This window comes from Saccopteryx bilineata, chromosome 2 (assembly GCF_036850765.1).
Source record: "Saccopteryx bilineata isolate mSacBil1 chromosome 2, mSacBil1_pri_phased_curated, whole genome shotgun sequence".
NCBI lineage: Eukaryota > Metazoa > Chordata > Mammalia > Chiroptera > Emballonuridae > Saccopteryx > Saccopteryx bilineata.
The window spans coordinates 242,093,943-242,115,158 of record NC_089491.1 but is presented as its reverse complement, the minus strand read 5'-3'; the positions used below and the strand labels follow the sequence as shown (position 1 = coordinate 242,115,158).

Below are 21,216 nucleotides of genomic sequence, written 5' to 3'. Positions count from 1 at the left end.
CTCAATAAAGGATAGTGATTTGGTCTATTAGTAATCTTTAATTGTTCAATAGATAACTTCGTTTCCTAGATCCCAAACAGACTTATGAATTCTGAGTTCCCATGTAATTATCCCATCCTAGTTAATGTGCTATCATTTACCTAACTGCTCAAAAGCACATGAATCATCTGTGATTCTTCTCTTCCCCTCCATTTCCTAAGTCCTGTTGGCTATATCTCTTACATAATGTTAGCAATGACACGATATTATTTGCTTCCCTCTCACTACCCATGTCTAACATCTCTTTTTTCTGGTTTTCCTGTTTCTACTATTAACACAATTTATTCCCTGTGTCATAGCGGGGTTAATTCAAAACAACAACATAAATCAGCCAATATCATTCTCTGCTTAACAACCTCCACTGGCACCTGATTGCTCTTAGAATGAAATCCAGAATGCATATCTGTGTCTTGAAGAGTAGGCATAGCTGCCCCCCCCCAAAGAGTTCTGACTTTCTCATGGACTACTCTGACTTTATCGAGGACTGTTCCTTGAAAGTGCCAAGCTGGTTTCTCCCTCAGGTTTTTGTAGGCTCTGTTTCCTCCCCTGAAATGCTCTTTCCCAGACATTCATATGGTGTGTTGTTTATCAATTATGTCTCATTTCAGGTGACACCTACTTTGCATCCTTCCTGACCACACTTTCTAAAATAAAGCTCCCCGCCCCAGCCCATTGCTCTGCTTTAGCCTGATGTATGGTGCATATATCCATCCCGCAAATTCACACGCCTTTCTTTATTGCTTGTCGTCTATCCTTTCTCATTAGACTGTAAACTGCAGGAGAACAGAACCATATCCATGTCTCCACACTCTTTCCTGTCACCTAGAACAGTGCCCAGCTCATAGTCAGAACTCAGTAACTATTTTTTTAATACATTCATCTTTTTTTTGTCTTTTTTGTAAACCTTTGTTCAAGCTACCCTCATACAGCATACATATCATAGTCTGCTCTAGAAACTGTCGATGTGTTCACCTAGCACCCTCACTCGAATATAAGACTCAGAAAGGAAGATCTATAATGCTTTTAACTCTTTTCTGTGCATCACTATTACATCCCGCAGCATGGACCCTGGTTCCTTGCAAACAGTAGGGTTACAGCAAATGATTGTTCATTTGTACGTTTGAACTGAATCATACACTTTATCTTTCCTGTAACTCTCTGTTATTAAAAGACACATTTCTGCTCATAAGTTTCCATGGCCTAACTATTGACACTGGGATGATTAAACTGTTACTGCCACACACACCTCAAAGCCACACAGGTGTTCTGTGTGTCTGTGCACGTACACACACATATATCTAGTGTGAATCAAAGAGCAAAGCAGCCATATTGCCTATTACAAAACTTGCTGCTTGTCAAGAAGCCAGAGAAAGTGTCAACATCTTTTGACAAGTCCAAGTTCAGTTTCTTCCTCTAAGGCACGAGGACATAAAAAAAAAAAAAAAAAAAAGAAAGAAAGAAAGAAAGAAAGAAAGAAAGAAAGAAAGAAAGAAAAAGAAAAAAAAAATAATGGCCTCCAAGCTACTCTGCATTTACTGAGGTTATATTGAGGAACCCGGAAAAGCTAAACAAAAAACCCTGTCACTGGGCAAGAAATTAAAAACAGGTCTGTGCTACTGAAGATAAAACGGTAATTTTAATACTACTTTAATACTCCTCCCCAGAGCTAGGCATCTTCAAGGGACCTAGGATAGATGTCTCTAAGCTGAAGTATTGCTTAAAAAGCTATCCTTTAAATTATAGTTGAGCTCTTTCTTTTCTGGCTGCCTGCATTTTTTGGTGATCTTTCTAGAGGATTGAAAAGACACATAGAAAAATACATTCCTGTTCCATTAAGCACACACTTGCAGATCTGTTCTTATCTTTGGCCTCTCTTTCTTTCTATCACCCCCTACTTTCCTAATCCTTCCAATACCATCCAACATTGGCACCAGAAAATGTATAGTGTTACTTAAGACACATTACTAATCTAATTCCCGGTAATTACGATTCATCATCATGTGGCTCCTTTTCTTTCTTATGAAGCTCTAGCACACACATCCCGCATATCCTCTAACTCCAGACAAAAACTCACATGTGCTCATTTCCAGATTCCAAATGGTTGGCAAAGGAGTCAGCTCCCTTCTACACTGTCAATCAGCAAACCAGGGTCAATGGAGACAGCCAGGGGTACAATGCTCTAGGTCTAGATTAGATTAGCACAAGTTAATGCACTGCCTTCATTTGAAATCAGGCATAGGCCCCTGCTGAGATGAATCAATATTTAATAATTGTGAGATACAGTTATGCGCATGTGAAGGGGTCTCTTTTCCACCCTCATGGGGAACTGTTTGCAACAACATTGCACACACAGCATCTCATAATGTCTGGTGCTAGCTCCTCTGGCAATTCCTATTTTTATCAGTAGTGCTATCTACTTCTAAAATGCATAACAAATATAATAAGTGAACCCCCAAAAGATGTCTGCCCAGACCAAGTGGTTAGGAGCTGCAGGAGTTCATAAAAGCAGGCATTGGAATTTTCCGTCCTGGAGATGTGGGCTGGGAAGGGCGCTCTGGAGTCTGGAGGAAATGAGCCAAGTTCATTTCTGACTATGAAAGCAGTCCCCCCCTGGGCCCTGGGCAGGGCACAGAGAGAGAAGACACGGGCTTCTGCCCGTCTCAGCATTTTGGTCCCAACAGAGCGACCCTGCATCAGTCACTGTTTGTTGTGCTTTGACTTTCTCACCTTTGTTAGGAGGGGTTTGGGCTAACTAGAGTTTTTCAACCTTGGCACTTTTGACATTTTGAGCTGGAGGCTTCTTTGTCACATGGGAACTGTCTTGTGCATTGCAGGGTGTCTAGCAGCATCCCTTGTCTCTACCCACTAGGTGAAAGCAGCATCTCAGTCCCCCTACCCCAAAAGCTTGGACAGACAGAAATGTCTCCAGACAAATGTCCCTGTTAAATCACCGCCATGCCCCTCACAGAACACCTGTGCTCAAATTCTTTGGATGTCTCCTAACTTTCTCCGACTTTGTCGCTTTTTCCATCCTAGAAGATCTCCCCAGAGAGAGGTTAGTCAGAGGCACAGATTGCCATTGTCTGGTTGCTTCTCCTCATGTCAGTCAACTTCTAGTTGTCCAATCAGGGATCGCTTTGAAAGCAGAGACATAGTTACTCTGCCATGATCCTCACTTCTCAGCCTTTAAAAGCCCTGCCTTGCTCTACGCATTGTCACCTTCCTCTGCACACATCAGACGCCTCTCACTTCCTGCTGCTCCTTAGAAGATGCTGTAGCCACAGGTCCCTTGCTCCTCAGGGCCTGGAGGCGCCCAGAAGTTCCCCCACTCCACTCTTTGCACTTGACCTCCATCTGCTCGGCTCCACCTCACTGCCCCCTTCTGCAGGTTACCAGCAATGCAGGCCAGCAACTGCTGAATGGCTCATTACCCAGGGCAAATCCTTCCATGAGGAGCCTCAGCCTGAGCCTTGTAATGAATCCTTCAATTGGCTAGAAATGAATGCATTAATCTGGGGCTATTAGAGTCTTTTATCAAGCTGCCTAAAATATACTGCCTTTCCAAAGCATACTGAGCAGGCATTTCACCCTAAAGGGATATGTGGGAGGGGAGCACTATATTGGAACCAACTAAAACAGGACAGCTAAGAAAATTATAAAGTGGAGTGGGAGGGGGGCGGTGCAAGGAAGCCAGATATGGTGTTGCTGAACATCATATTTTTGCAGGGTACCTAAGCCCCTTCCCCCCAAAAAAAACAACAAAAAAAGAAAAACAAAGGAAAAAATGCCAATCACATCAACTGAGCAACTTCCTTTCAAGTAAAGATTAAAAACAGAAAGTAGCCAATGTAAGCAAGACTGAAAGGCCCACAGATGAGCACATCCCCTGTGGAACTGCATGGCGAGGTCAGAACGACTGCAGACCTAGCCCCGTTCCCACAACACACAAAGTGGAGACTGTTAGATGGCACCGCTGTGCACTGTGGCGTTCAGAGACACACAGTGTTCTTCTAGGCATGGGGACGAAAGAGCAGTCATGCTCACATACCTGCCAGCACCACTCAGCCCTCTGAAAGCACGACTGCAGCAGGTGAGTTCCACACCCAGCTGTCCAAGCACTCAGACCTGCCGGCATAACCCGGGCAAAGCCGCGGGACTGCGGGCCCTGCTACACTTTGAGGCCAAAGCGTTGATATCTCAGGCTCCGTTTATAAAATGGAATTTAGTACCATTGCCTACCCTTATAGAGTTTTTGTAAGAAGCAATTTAGGCAACTTATGTGGTGGTGTTTTCATCTCGATGAAGAAAGTATAAAGGGGTGTGGCTGCAAAGCCATGGATCCAAAGCCATCAGGGCATGGCCACTGGATGACAAGATGGTGTCCCTACCTGCTGCTATCATCGTGAATGTTAAGTTTCCTGCAGGCCACTCAGGGAGCTGTGCTACCAGAGCCAAAATGAGAAAAAGAGGCTGCCTGAGGGGCCGCAGGCTGGATTTCCATTCTGGAGATCCAGGGCTGTTAGAAATAGACAAACTAATTTGTTCCTGGGTCTGCCGGCCATTGGCCAATTTCCTTAACTTTGGCTGCCATTCTCCAATTTGCTTGCTCACACTCTCATGATAACTCACTCTCCTTACAGGCAGAACATCATAATGAGGTAGAATCAAGGAAAACTTAGGCTCCTCCTGGGAAGTCCCAATGAAGAGAGAACTACTTGCAACAGCTCAGTGGTCAAGTTCTGCTCCCCAAAAGGCTCCTGCTGGCGTTTCTTTCTTTTTGTCCTTAGATTTGGAATCAAGTGGGCTTCCCAAAAGCCCAGGATTTATTGATTTCAATCATCTTTTAACCATCTAAGGCAGAACATTTTAGAATTTGACTTCATTCTTCCCTTAATCTCTCATTTCTCGAGTAGGAAAAAGATTAATAGGCAAGCACGACCATTATTCTTGATTAGGATGAATCAAGTCCAGCGCAGCTGTCTGCTTCCAAGTGCCTTGAAAACAAAGCAGGGTCAACATCAGAGAATCCAAGGCCACAAGTAAAGTGAAGGCAATTGATGCTCCTGAGTCCTGTGGCCTCACTTGGGCTCCCTCCCAGCTTTCAGAAAAGCTGCTCTTGGAGAGCCCGCTTCCAAACTTCTTCCATGCCAAAGGTCTGGAGCAGGGGTCGGGAATCTTTTTGGCTGAGAGAGCCATGAATGCCACATATTTTAAAATGTAATTCCATGTGAGAGCCATACAAAGACCCGTGTACATTATGCATTATCCAATAAAAATTTGGTGTTGTCCCAGAGGACAGCTGTGATTGGCTCCAGCCACCCGCAACCATGAACATGAGTGCTAGGAAATGAATAGATTGTAATACATGAGAATGTTTTATATTTTTAACGTTATTATTATTTTTTATTAAAGATTTGTCTGCGAGTCAGATGCAGCCATCAAAAGAGCCATATCTGGCTCATGAGCCATAGGTTCCTCACCCCTGGTCTGGAGCCTTCTCTGGTGACTGCGAACAGCAGATGCTAACCAGATATTCTTCTTATTTTTTTTTAAATAATGGAGGCTTTTAAATGTATGTATGTATGTATGTATGTATGTATGTATTTATTTATTTGCTATATACAGCAACATTATCAATATCTGCCCATTTGTTTAGGAGGAGATTACTGTGACCCATTTATGAAGCTATTGGGAAGAAAAAAAGTTACTATTTGTGGTGTAACAAAATCATATGCAATGGGATAATTGGAAAGGATCAAGCTCTAATTTGGGGTATTGTTTCTCCTTAGATAAGCACAGGAAAAGCTCCTCCCATCAATCATACATACAAGCTCTATTTCCAAATGATGCTTTGATGAAGGAAATGTCCTCTCTTGAGAATGAAAAGGAAGAGGAGAGTATCAAAGGGTATAAGAATAGATTTGCTATCTCTTACAAAACAGTGTACATGTGTACTTGTTTTGTGTACATGCCTGTCTGTATGTATGCAGACTTATAAATATACATACATGTCCATATTGATATGCATACCCATATTAGGGTAAAGTGTGAATGAGAGACACAGGGAGAAAGACAGAGAGAGAATTTAACGTTTAAGCATGTAATGTCTTCCAACATCGAAGACTTGAATTTGTTTTGTCTTGTTTTCCATTGTTGTCAACAAGTTCTTCTATTTCTATAGCACTGACTAGAGAAGAGACTTTTTTGAATAAGAACTAGGAGCAGATACGATCATAAACTTGTTACACTGTACAAACAGTCTCAGCAGAAGAATCTGGTGTGCTGAGGCAGAATAACATCAGAATTCGAGCGACAGAAATTACATCAACAAAATGAAGAGCTGGAAACAGAAGGCCCAGCCACATTGTCTCATAAGAGTACTGTCCCTAAATTGCAAAAGCTGACCCGACCATATGTAGCATAGGTTGACAGTAACATGGCACATTAATAATGCCGTGTGAATCTGGCTGAAAGTCAACTACTTTTAATTGAATGTTCTTTTTACCAGAAAACTACATGTAGCTCATTCTTCCTACCACATAATATGTGCTGGCATTATAAATCACTTAAAAACAAAACAAAAAAATGTAATGTTGAAGTTTAAGGTTGCTTGTCCTTTCCTGGTCCTTCCTTCCTGGTGGTAACAATGGAGGATGAAGAAAAGCTTCCAGTGGGATCAAAGGGCTACACCAGTATTCCTGCTGGGACAGGAGGACTGAGCGTGCAAGAAACAGAACTTCTTGTTTCTGTCTTCCTGACATAAAAAGAAGCAGCTGTTTGCCCAGAGCCTATCTAACCTACTTATCTAATAGTAGGTAAAAAAAAAAGTGTTAATAGAAAGAGCAGAGCCCCATCTGTCTGTTCATGTACCACCTGAACTCGGGAAGTCCTGAGTTCTACCCCCAGGCAATGAAGACTCCAAAGAGAATGAGCTGGGGCAGAGCAGTCTTCTTTGGAAGTTGTCAGTGATCTGTAGGTCCACAGGATCATCCCAGGCTCCCCCTTGCTTCCCCAAGAGAGCAAACGGGGAAGAGATGGAAGGAAACCTTCAAGCCCTCGTAAGAAGGCAAAAGTTTTGGTGAGATTTCCTTCCTCTGTGGTTTTTGACAGGATATGGGACAGGAAGAACCATGGATGGATACTTCTAAATTCAGTCTTGTCAAGGTTCTCAAAAAACAAAACAGACTATTTGAAATATGGAATCCCTCTCCTTCCTATTCCAGTTCAATTGTATATACAAGAGATGCCGAGATCAAATAATTTTCCACAGTAACAACATAGGTAAGAGCATTCACCAAATAACTCCTATGTAAGTGTTGCTGGCATTGCAGGATGTTACAGGGGTGAAGGCATCATATTCTAAAGTGATAATGGCTGTTATCTGGTGATGGAGAACTTGATGTTTCTTCTGACCACTGGGAAATCAGTATCATCCTTCAGATCGGTGAGATGAAGGTGCTGTGCCTTTGCTATTGCACATTTGTTTACTAGAGAATGATTTTTAATTTCCAAGGACCCACTAAAATCTGTTATTTCTGAATCAGAGCATGGTGACTAGGATGAAAGCACCTCACAGGAGTATTTCCCCAACCCTACCCTCCAGAACTTAATATCATGTGTGGGTTCTTTCCAGAGAGTGTGACATAGTCTACAAATAAAAAGAGGGTCCATGTATTTTTATAAAATTATTCTTTTCCAATAATTAACTTTTTGAGAGTTATTTTCTGAATTCAGTTTGGTCTCTTCTTGCTTCCAATGAGATCATTTAGTTTCATATACCATTAGTATTCATTTTAAATATTTTATTTATTCATTATAGAGAGGGGAGAGAGAGAGAGAGAAGGGGGGAGGAGCAGAAAGCATCAACTCCCATATGTGCCTTGACCAGGCAAGCCCAGGGTTTTGAACCGGCAACCTCAGCGTTTCCAGGTTGACACTTTATCCACTGTGCCACCATAGGTCAGGCCCATTAGTATTCATTTTAAAATACTTTAAGGAAAGTAGCTGATCACCTGGGTAAGAACTGGAGACTTTATTTTATTATTTTGTACAGGGGATCTAAAGTTTCTGGAACTTTTCAGAATTAAAGAAAATATGCCCTCCTTGGATCTTGCAAGGAACACGAAGCTTATTCTAATGGCACCTGTGTTTATAAAGTTAGTAATTTCTGTTTTAGAACATTATACTAGGACAAGCACAGGCCTTTGGCTCTTTCCCTTAATGCTGATTGCAAATTTGGCTCCAGAGTCCCATATGTATGATGTCCTCTAATCTAAGTTTCTATTGGAATGAAAATTTCTTAAAAAAAAAAAAAGGTCTTCCCGGTATTCTGTTAAAGTTTCTATCATGGTGCCAAACACAAACTGGAAATGACTAAAGCTGCAGGAGTCAAGATTCTCAAATGCTCTGCCTGTCCACGTCACTGCCAAATGTGGCCAGTGGGACACAGTGCACTTGTCTGAAATAAGTCGGTACACCTCTCCTTGGACTCCTCTGGGCCTCCACAGAGTCATTACAAATGCATTCATTAATGCAGTCATTGAATAACCATTCCCTGAGCACTTACTATATGCCAGTCCCCAGTAACAGAGATGCAAATGGGTAAGACAGGAACATGCAGTCCAAGGGCACAGGAGCAGCTGGAGAAACTGATGAAATGGCATGTGTAATAATTACTGCGGTGAAGCTATGGGAAATGCATGAACCATGCGTGATGGGAATACAAGGTGGGACTCAGGGGCAGGGGTGGGGATGGACTGCAAAGGCAGTTGCCATGTGTTTGGGCTTCACAGGGAGTGCTGGCGTTCCAAGGCTGCGTAGGACAGTGCTGTGGGAAGCAGAAACAGTCGGAGCGGCTGGAGACAGCAGTAGAAAGATAATTTGGGTCTTATTTTACAGGCGTTTATATGACTTACTAAAGAGTTTGGATTTTATCTCAGAGGAAACAGGAGCCATCACAGGGTTCTAAGCTGGAGAGTAACAAAATCAAATTTATGTTTTGGAAAGATAATGCTGACAGCAATATAGACTGCATATCTGAAAGTGTACTGATTAGAAGTGGTTAAGACTCCATCACCACTGTTGCCATTTTTACCACCTCATCCACCACCACTACTTTTCATTTTAGCATTACCTTACCTTCACTGAACATTTATTGTTTGTGAGCATTCACAATGCTTTAAACATACTGCCTCAATCAATCCTTGCAGCAACTCTATTTTACGTATGACAGAGCAAGGTTAGGTAAAATGCCTAACATCACCCAGCTAGCGAGTAGAAGGAATAAAGTGTGAACACAGGTGTTCTGACCCTTAACCTCATCACTGATTGAAAGACATAAAATCCTCTTTAGAAATGGCATAGGGTTTATCTAAAAGCAAAAAAGAGTAGAGTATACAAGAATTAAGGAAGGTTTGGTAGATGGAATTATACAACTTAGTAAATTAAATAAACACCAGAAAAATAGATGTGTACCATAAAGTAAAAGAAAATGTTCCAGATGGCTTTGAGGTGTCTAGCTCAGTTTACTGAATGAATGTATGTTGGTATCAATTGTTGAAGTGAGAAATGCCAGTTGAAGAGAAGACTTCCCTAATAGAATACACAGTGTGCATATGCCATTCTTTTAAGCTACTAGTCAGAATCTGAATCTTCTTCTTATCTTGTGATATTTTTCTGTGTATTGATCTCTTTCTCGTTTTTGAGTCAACCCTCTGTCAGTTATATGAATTCTATATCATTCAATCAATTTCTTTTTCTGTTAAGTCAACCTGGATCAATCTCTGTTGATTGATACCAAGAACCCAGTTAGGTACAGAAGATAATAATAAGAACAGCTTGGAATAGGTTTAGTTCAAGTTGACTGCAGGACATACAAATTAAGATGCTCAGTAGATAACTTGTAATCATTTGGGAATTCAGAAAAGAGATGAGGCAGAGCACACCCTGGTGACTGCCCAAGGCAGTATTCCATGCTAATGTGAATAACATCACCTGGGAAAGACATGAAGGAGGGAAACTCAAAGATAGAACCCAAAACAATGCCAACATTTCTAATAGAGCTGGTCAGAGCTGGGTGAAAGTCAGGAGAGAGTGATTTCATGAAAAATTAGAAAAGCAAGAAAATCAAGAAGAGTGGTAGCAACTATATCAATTTCAACAGAAAGAACACTAAAAAGATTTCATGGGATTTGGCAATAGTTACTGGTGTCCTTAGAAGAATAGCTCACTTCATGTTTTGCAACTTATTCTGAGAACCTGAAATAAATTAAGTAACTTTAATTTATAGTTCACGTGACTGACCATATCCAAATAGTGATGAACCAAATTCATCACTTCTTTCCTCTTTTCTCTGCTTGTTTCTTTCCCTTTCTTTCTTTCTTTCTTTCTTTCTTTCTTTCTTTCTTTCTTTCTTTCTTTCTTTCTCTTTCTTTCTTTCTTTCTTTCTTTCTTTTTCTTTCTTTTTTCCTTTCCTTTTTCCTTCCTTCCTTCCTTCCTTCCTTCCTTCCTTCCTTCCTTCTTTCTTTTCCTTCCTTCCTTCCTTCCTTAATGGACAGGGAACTTCATGACTGAGCCTCTCCAGTCATTGTCATCTTCTAAGGATAAGTGGAATGAAGGTGGTAAAGCTGAACTATCAACTATGGTGACTATACATGTATTAGACTTACAGAAATTAGAAACTCAGGTTCTTGCATTTATGAACAGCTATAGGATACAAATTACAGAAAAGTCTAAGAGAATTGTGTTTTGTTTTTCTTCTCTGGGCTTAGAAACCCATGAGCTTGCAGTTCTGGCATTAAGAAAAGACCAGACCTACTTATTTAGGCAAAGCTATCTAGTTGTATAAAATTTCTATCACTTGTCCTTTTACTTTAAGGACTTAAACACTTTTTCCTCCATTTTCATCATTCCTTTGAAGTTGTCTGCTTTCCTTCTTGTCTATTATGTGCCTTTAATAATAATCCATCATTGTTTAGTAGCTTCCTTAAAAGTCATGTTTGACTTAGCATAACTGTCAACTTCTTTCTGCCATCTAACGACCCTTGCTAATCACCTCCAACATCTCACAATTAGATTATTTCATCCACTTTAAGGACACTCTTATTCTTTTTCAGCTTTGTAGATTATGTAATAATTGATCAGACTGAATACACGATACAGAGTTAATGTGAAGTACTACGCTGAATGAACTGCCCTTTTACCCAAACCCAGTCACCTTCTTCCATGCCTCTTGTATACACTGAGAACTCTTAAACTGGTGCTCTGGTATTTTAAAAAGGTTCAAAAAAGAGTATCAGATTTTCTAATAACCTACTTAAAGTGTATGCCAAATAACACTACTATACTGCTCAAAAAATTAGGGGATATTTTATCACTTCATATTCATTTTAAAATATCCCCTAATTTTTGTGGGCAGTATATTGTTATCATTCCCATTCTTAGGTGAAAAAATCAAAGCAAAGAGAGGTTAAGAAATATGTCATGGTCACACAGACAGATTTTAGCATTTAGCATAGCCAAATACTAAACCACTATGCTGTATTACCCCTTAATCAAAGACTTCTCCCATTCATCTTTAGCTTCCTTATTCCCCATACCAATTCTTGCTTATGAAGAATCATTTAACACTATTTTCTCCATCATCATAGCTAATAACCTTGAGCTACTCTCACTGTTCCCTAAAATTACTATAGTAGAGCACACCAGTTTTGTTCCCTCTACAAACTATCTTACAAAATGACTTTGTACTATCTGTTCAGAAAGGCAAATCTCATCTACTTATAATATTTTAAAGTATTCACTATTCTTCCAGGTTAACCATGTGTAAAATACTTAACTGAGTGTATAAAACAAGAACCTTCAGGACTGGCACATTTACACCTTTTCAATTTTATCCTTTACTGCAATGCACCCACACTCTCCTTTCTCTCTCTCTCTCTCTCTCTCTCTCTCTCTCACACACACACACACACACACACACACACACAAATGCACACACAGCTTGTGCCTCCCCACACCTATCTTTAAATCATTATTGCCTGTAAGCTGGGTAGGATCTCTGTCCCATTCCCTTCTCCCCAGAATTCCCTCTTGTGCATCCATTCTACTTCCTTGATTTGGAAGACACTCAATCTTCATATAGCTAATTCCACTTAGACCTTTAAATCTAGACTCAGATCTGGAAAACTTCCCTGACTCTGCTCTACCTTGAAGCAGTTTAGTTTTGACCTCTTTTATTTCTATAGCATCTTACGACAATTGGTTGTATTAGATGTTAATAGAGGGTAGAGCTTCCTGAGAACAGCACTTTTCTTTAATCTCTGACTGTCTATACAGAATGCCTGAAACAGAGTGAGCACCCAATAAATGAATAAAAAGTGAATAAATACATCTTAACTAATATAGTTATTTAACTGAACAACTGAAATGCCCAAGTTTTTCTTTGTTTTGAACCCTTAATCTAATTAACAAGTTGAATGTTAAATTCTTATAACCTACATTTTTCTATATTTAAAAAAATTGTGCTGTCTGAATAAAAATCTTTCCTCTCTTAGATGGCCTATGTCTGCATTAATGAAGTTTTTATTCTTTTTAATTGTATTTATTGACTTTATAAAGAGAGAGAAACAGTGATTTGTTGTTCTATCTTTTTATGTATTCATTGGTTGATTCTTGTATGTGCCCTGACCATGGATCAAAACAGAAACCTTGGCATATTGGGATGATGCTCTAACCAACAAAGCTACGTGGACAGGTGGAATTCTTATTCCTTTCATATAATTTTTAATTTTCTTTTTAGAACCCCTTTCATGTTTTTAATAGAAAAAAAATGATGTGCCTGACCAGGCAGTGGTGCAGTGGATAGAGTGTCGGACTGGAACGCAGAGGACTCAGGTTTGAAATCCCAAGGTCACCAGCAGGCTCAGCTGGTTTGAGCAAGGCTTGCCAGCTTGAGCCCAAGGTCGCTGGCTTGAGCAAGGGGTCACTTGGTCTGCTGTCACCCCCCGATCAGGGCACATATAAGAAAGCAATCAATGCGAAACTAAGGTGCCACAATGAAAAATTGATGCTTCTCATCTCTTTCCCTTGCTGTATGTCTACCTCTATCTGTCCCTCTCTCTGTCTCTGTCACATGCAAAAAATACAATGTGTATTCCTCCACCATGCCCAATTTTTTAAGTGGCCAAATAACCCATATCCATAAATAGCACAAGTGAGCAATTGTCTAGGGCATATTTAAAACAATATTAAATTATATATAAAAACTATCTTCATCAAGTTTTTCACAATTATTTTTATTCCACTATTTCTACAATAAATTTGAGGCATCTTACAATGAAAACACAAAATAAACACATAAAGTAAGTTAAGGTCCAAGAAAAAAAAAAGAATGCCTCAAACAGCAACCACAAGTGTCAGCATCAATTTTCATGGTAAGCTTTAAATTTCATTTTGAGCTTCCTCATAGAAAGTATAAAATGAAAATGAATTTTAGTTATAGGGATGTTTTGATAACTAAGAAGGAATCATTGAAGCTTTTCTAGATAATAAGGGGAAAATGATAACTTCCATAGCATGAAAGTTTAACCCCAAACCTTTTTTTCCCCAAACAGGTAAAGAGCATATCCACTGACACCTCAGTCAAGTAATGTGATCCTGATGATCCAAAGTTTCTTTATCTATAAGAAGACAGTGCCCCTAAAAAAGACATGGACTGAATGTATCTAAAACTTACATCATCTCTTAATATTTCATAAACATTTTAAATTCAAGAATCAACATAGACATGTACTCTATAATTTAGTTTAATATGAGTTATTCAGAAAGCCCCTTGGATTACTGCATTATTGGTTTTTATTTCTTATTATGTGTGAAGATGAATAAAATTGCTTTGGAACATTTATAATCAATATAAAGTGTATATGGAAGCAAACAGTATCCTGGATTAAGATTTTCTATTTTAAAAGTTTTTGAATAGTTGCCTGAAGCATTTTGAAGTAAACCAGAGGTTTGCCTAGTAAGGGTAAGTATATTAGTTCACAGCTATTAAGGCAGAGAGCCTAATCTTCCCAGTATTTTACCCTGTGCCCCACTGGGGCTTCAACAACAAGATTTTCATTAGCTTTCGGCATTTTGTTAGTCTGCTCGGTTCATTGCTCGGGTGTGGAACTACTGAACTCAATTATGGATCCTTGTATAAAGTTTTGAGTATAAGAAGTTGCTTTTAGAAAACATCAAATGTCTTCTGAAATGCTCTGAATTTTATCTGATTTGTTACAAAATATTACTGTTATTTTTAGCAACAAGATAGTGATGATAATATAAATTCATCAGATCCTGTCCCTTGTTCCACTGTGTGGCAATGTAATTGAAAAGCAATGTATTAATATTTTGGTATTTTCCAGTTGGAATTGTAAAAGGTATTAAATTGAATCATCCTGTGGCCACTAGATTGGAGTTCTACTGTTGAGCTATATTTACTTGTAAAAGGCCAACTGAATAGGAAGGAAAGAGAGTTTCTGTCCGTGGTGCTGAAAGCAAATAGTCTCCCACAGGATTTGATACTGAACAATTTTAAAGAAACCTCTTATGTTGAATCATGCATGTATTGTAATGTCTCTAATAAATCAATTACTTTTTGGCAGCAAAATGTCACAGCATTTCAAATTCTGATAATCACCTCCACTTTACTGAGCTTTAGACTGTTATAATTCACACAATCTATCATGGAATGAATCAAGGAGAAGGTTGAGTAACAAAGAAACAATAAAAAACTTCAGGCAGGTATACTTGACTAGGATTTAGAGAGGCTACAGTACTTCACTATTCACAGAATATTAAGGAATATATAGATACAATACTCCACCTCAAGCATGATCTGGAAATAAATCTAAACCTTGGAGTCTTATTTGGAAAGTCCTTTGTAATACAGAGAGAATAATTCCTCAAATACTTATTATCTGTTAAACACAAACATATGCATGATGCTTTTTGTTACTCATATAACCCAGTTTTACACCCTTCAAATGACAAAATGTGACAATATTTTCTGCTCGTTATACTGCAACAAGGAAAGAAACTGCCTTCAACTTAAAAGTGTTTCATCTCCTACAGAGATGAAAACTCCTTCTGAAACTGATATTTTCTATGTGTTTTTCTTTCATGTGGAGGCTGAATCTATCTCTGTAACTGACCAAAATGCCAAAAACCCATCTTATTCTTTAAATGCCTACTTTTTATTACCTGGCCTTGTGCAAATACCATCACCTGTGACACCATACCTTACTACCTCTCCTACTGAAAGGGGAAGCTATGTGAGTTTCCCAAGGACAGACAAATGAGCAAGTCTTCTACCCACCACACAGATTCCCTTATGCATACAAGAACACTTAACTGGAGGGAAAAATCTGAATATGCTTTGATCAAGCAAAGTCCTTTCATGGATTTATTCAGAGAACCTTTCTTTAGTGTCAAGCATCTGTCATGGCCACACTAGATGCTGATAATACAGGGAAATACTTTTAAAATCAGGCTTCTGTCTTCAAGGGTTGCAATGAGGGCAAAGGGGACAGCCATGAGATGGATGATCACAGAACAGTGTAAGGAACACTACTGTAATGATACAAATAAAAACCTTTGAAAGTTGAAGGGGGGGAACCCAGCAACTTTCTTGAGATGGGGTAGGGTAGAGTGTGGAACTGTTTAGTGATGGCTTTCTAAAAATGGTAGTTAACTTCAGTTATAAAAAATGGTGTAAGGTATACACTTTTTCAGGCTGAGAGAAAAGATGCAGAGAGTGGCAGACTCGCAATTACTAGCTTTCAGTTACATCAACCACTTCAGACAGTATCTGTGACTCCATCTCGGAAAAGCAGAAGAACCATTCTTCATCTGCCATAAGGACTATGTTCTGTAGGTTACATGTAGACAAACTTGGCAGATTTTTACCAAATTTGAGGTTCTAATGTTTATGGAGGTAGTAAAACATGAGAGCAGAAAACAGGTTGTGAATATTCATGAGCAATAACAGCGTGAACCAACCTGAGTTCTGAAAGAGAGGGGCAGGGGCTGGGAATGACGCGGTGGTGGTCACTGCAGAGCTGAGAGAGGATCACAGGCTCAGGTGGAGGGGACATATGCCCTCTACCCTCACTGTCACTGAGAACCAAGTACACCCCACACCTTTAATTAAAAATCCTCCATGTATATATTCTGCACTAAATCATTCTCTAGTACCTGAGCTGGGCACTTTTATTACCTACTTTATTTGCATAGCAGTGCCTCCCAATCCCCAAACTGAATATTGCTGAACTCCCTCCAGTATGCTGCAGGGGGAATGCGAAGGTCCTTGGTCCCCTGATTCAAAGCAGTCATATCAGATACATGTGAAGTCCTGTTACCTAGAAATATTCATCTAAGGAGAAGAGAGAATTTGATTATTGTGAATTCTGCTCCACAATCCTCTTCCTGCCTCACATAACCTTCCCTCTCCAGAGCAACAATAATCTGAACACAAACAGAAGTGAAGCTTTTCAAAAAGTAATGAACTCCGAGACGTCGGAGCCCAGGCAAGCATGGCTTAAATGCAGGGCTCCAGCAGCCCAGAGAGGCTATCAATTACACAGCCCTGCCATCAAGAAAGCAGAAATAATATTTCAAAGAGTCATTGCGAGAAAGTGAAAGGAAAAGAAGAAAATGCTGCAGAAATCATACTGTTCAGAGCAAGCTGTTGCAAGAGCAACAATGAGTGGCTAAATCCTGCCAAAGGTGGCCCTCTCCACCCAGAGGGGAGCACAGGACACAGTGACTTCCCTTCTTTCCTCCCCTCGCCCAACCCACCGGAGTCCCTAATGTTACTATCTCAGCCCTGTTTTTGGTTAGCCCTGGGACATGTAGAAAAGTACATTCTTAATTTGATCATCCATTCACAAACTTTTTTTTTGTCAGCTTAAAACAATACTTCACATAAATACAGGGACTCATTAGTTTATAAAACCAGTTTATATCCATGATTTAATTTTATTCTTAAAATAACTACTTGAAGTAAGAAATGAAGTATTATTATGTCTGTTTCGCAGATGGCAGAAGCAAGGCTTGGAGAAGTTAAGTCTCTTATTCAAGGTCAGCCATGCACTAAGGGTCCAGCTGAGGGTTTAGAATGCAGGAGGCCATCACTTTTTGGTAATAAAGAGTGATGTAACTAAGTCATCAATTATTTTAAAGTTTAGTAACCAGTTAAGGCTTTTTTCCAACGTATCTCTCTGCTGCAGGCAATCTAGTAAGGGCTGGGTAAGGCCAAACAGATTCATAAGAAAGGTCTAATCACAAAGAGCATAAGACACACCCTTTGACTAAAAGCATCATAAGACACGCCCTTTGGCTAAAGCAGTCTGAACTGTTATATGGTTATTTTATTTTTTAAGGGTACAGGGATGAAGACAGGCCAATGTTTTTTTTAAAGGTTCATACCATTCAGGCTGGGATATCTTTTAAAATAAATGTTTTATCCCTGGTCAGGTAGTTCAGTTGGTTAGAGCCTTGTCCCAACATGCTGGGGTTGCAGGTTCAATCCTGGTCAGGGCACATACAAGAATTAACTAATGCCAGCATGAATAAGTGGAACAAATTGATATTTTTTTCTCTCTCTCCCTCTCTCTCCTCTCCCTTCCTCTAAAGAAAAAAATCATTAAATAAAAAAATAAAAATAGTGGTTCATCATACAGAAAGGCAAGGAAGTATTGTAGAAAGACCAGCAGCTCTATAGCCAGGGTGTTTCCCTGATTGCTACCATGGGCTCTTGTCACATTCCGTGAGTCTCGCTGGGTTCACTTATGAAATAGAATTCACAATACTTGCTTTACCTACTGCATAAGCTGTTTATGTTAATGGACATGGAAACTGCTACATAAAGTCAAATGCATACAACTATTTCATCTGTGACAAGAGTTTGAGTAACTGTCCTTCAGGGACAGTTCATGAGGAAGAGTCCTTTCATGAGCCTACTACTCATCTGGTGAAATCAGTAAAACAACAAGAATAGTGGTAGCAATAATAATGTATATTAATATTGGTACACAGAGCTGCGTTTAAAACTACAAAGAAAAAAAATGGAAATAGTTTAAAGCATGGAATAGGGAACAGTCAGAACAGAAGTCCCAATATCTCCTTCTCTGTGCATTCATGGTCAATCATAAACACATTACTTAACTTTCCTAATCAGATTTCTTAGTCATAAAATGGTAATGATAAAGAAATTTAACTCATAATCTTATTTCAAAATCTAAATTAGGAATATATACAGAAGACATAACACAGTACCTGGAAACAATGTAAAGCAATTATAACAATTATTTGTGTTACTTTACCTTGCCTCGCTTTTTGCAAATTTTCTGTGTAAGGACAACTGGAGTGACATAGTGTTATTTCCCTCTCTTCTAGAAGTCTAGCATCAGACACTCCCTGACCTCATGGGATATTATGAGGTTTAAATAATGAATTGTGATAAAGAACCTGGGGAATGTTTAGCCATTGAGCGTTACAGGATGACTGTGAGTTTCATGACTTTTTATACTAGTCCTTTGGTATTACAATCGATCTTGCCTTGTTTCCTCTTACATTGATCTGTTCAAAATGCTCTTGACACAAATGCAATTTTCTGTGGCCAAGAATCAAATTCACCGATCAAACACGGCAAAAGCGATCGAAACAAAGGGCAGAAGTTGTGCTATTTCCAGCACAAATGATCAGTTCCTAAGTTTCTGACAGCATCAAATGGAAAATCAAAATAACTTGAGACAGAACTGGCCCAAAGATCCTGGGTCCTCAACCCATTTGCTGTATTCTTATGTGACCTGAAGCCCTCCACTATGTATAATTGAGAAATTATATATCTTGTGAGTTTACATTCAGGGGAGGACTGAAAACTTGCATGGAACATGACTAGCCTTTCCTATACTGTTCCTGACTTTAATTACTGATATTTCAGGAGATTTTAATAGTCTCATTCAGCTAGAAGGCCAAAGAAATACTAAGTAAGAGATTTCTAACCACTTTTTCCCAAGTCCTGTCTTTCAAAGACAATCTTTGCATGCCCTGGACACATTTTCTGACGATGTCTTAGGCAGAGACACATCCTTGGCTTTGCTCATAAAAGGATTAGTGTAGATTAAAACAACAACAACAAAACCAAAGAGGCAGAGAAGGTTCAAGCAAACCATCCTTGTTTTTAACTTTGCAGACATTATAGTATAAAAAAAAAAATCACTGTAACCAGGCTGTCAATTGCTAACCCTTTACCCATATCAACTTTCTGAAAAAGAAGAACCTTAAATAGACATACATAGCATCATATATCATATCATCTCTACCCTTGCTCCAATCATAGCTGATGGGAAAAAGAGTAGTCAAATTGATTTAAATTAAGAAAGTCTGACAAACTTTCCTGATAATTTGGACTTACGACACAAAAAGGCAGTCAGTTGACTATGATCTACCAAGCTATCTGAATGTTCACCAAAGCAGGGCAAGGCCATGTATAAGATAAAGTTAGGGGCAAACAGAGAAATCCTAAGTAAGAGACTCAAAAGACCATAAGAGATGTGTAGAAGGAAGCACAAATAAAGAGACCATAGAGACCTGGTTACTTGGCTCAGAGGATAGAGTGTTGGCCCAGCATGCTGATGTCTCAGGTTTGATTCCTGGTCAGTTATGGCACACAGGAAAAGCAACCATCTGCTTTTCTTCCCCTCCCTCTTTCCCTTCTCCTCTCGCAGACAGTGGCTAAACTGCTCTATGCGTCGGCCGCAGATGGGGGTTGCCAGGTAGATCCTGGTAGGGGCACATGTGGGAATCTGTCTTACTATCTCCATTTCCCTCACTTAAATAAATAAATAGATAGATAGATAGATGGATAGATAGATAGATAGATAGATAAAGAGACCACAGAGATCCAACAAGAGAAACTCAGAAAGGAAGTGTCAAGGGCTGGTGCTTCTTATAGGACTTATCCGTTCCTCTTATATTGGTTTCCACAGTCTTTCCCATCTCTCTAATTAACCTTCTTTTACTATTTGAGACAAATTCTGTAATCTAGTAGATTTATAACCATGACACCGATTGGGTTGGTAGAAATTGTCAGTGTGAAAATCAAAGGGTAAATAGAAGCAGTCAAAGTTCATGGAAGGACAATGAGGGTCAGCAGCAGTGACTAGATGAAAGCCAGATTGCTTGCTTGGCCTCCAGACAGTGTGGTTGTGCTGGCCTGGAACAGAGTTAGCTCCCATCTGAAGAGAGGTGAAGACTATGAATTCTAGCATACAAGGAATCACGAAGAATTAGAAATGCATTCTGTTAACCCACATGCACTGAGAAAAAAATACATGACATTTAGGGAATGACTGTTGGGTCCAAAAGAGTTACATCTTCTGGGTGAAGCTGTAAATACAATATAATGAGGTGAGTATAATGGTAGACATATGCACTGCCTGAACTATTTAGAAGAAGAAGAGATATAGGAATGTAATAGGCATCTTCAAATACTGTAATTTCGATTGTAAGGTCAGGGACCATTTGTGACTCATTTTCTTATGCCCAAGACTTAATATTGTGCCTGACACACAGTAGGTACTTAAGAAATACTTGTCAAATTGAATTTTAAAATATACTGAATGTTTCTTAATATTACATATTTCTTCTAATTCCAATCCCCCTTCACAATAAACTGATGAGTTCTTATAGTCAAGTTGTTATAAACAAGAAAGCTGAAACTTAGAGATTAAATTGCAACTGTTAGTACTCAGCAATTCTGACCTATAGTTTGTAGAAATTTACATAGGTAGTAAGATTCAAAATTCATAAATCTTAATTAAAAGTCAAGTACTTTTTATTACAACAAAGGATTCAACTATGCTGTGTAGTTCTAGCAGAAATAACCAAGAGGCAGATATTGGAGGGAAGCAAATTGTGTCTTAATATTAAAAAAAAAAATGGCTAGAGCTTTTCTAAAGGAAGTGGGACCTACCTGAACAAGTAGTTAGTTGCCCATCACTGACAGTCTTTTTTTTTTTTTTTTTTCATTTTTCCGAAGCTGGAAACGGGGAGGCAGTCAGACAGACTCCCGCATGCGCCCGACCGAGATCCACCTGGCATGCCCACCAGGGGGCGATGTTCTGCCCCTCT

At 39.3% G+C, this 21,216-nt stretch overlaps 1 protein-coding gene across 6 annotated transcripts in view; it reads right to left on the bottom strand.

Annotated features, from left to right (window-relative positions):
• NTM (neurotrimin) overlaps positions 1–21,216 on the bottom strand; it is a 1,036,467-nt gene that overhangs the window by 140,692 nt on the left and 874,559 nt on the right. The window lies entirely within an intron of this gene.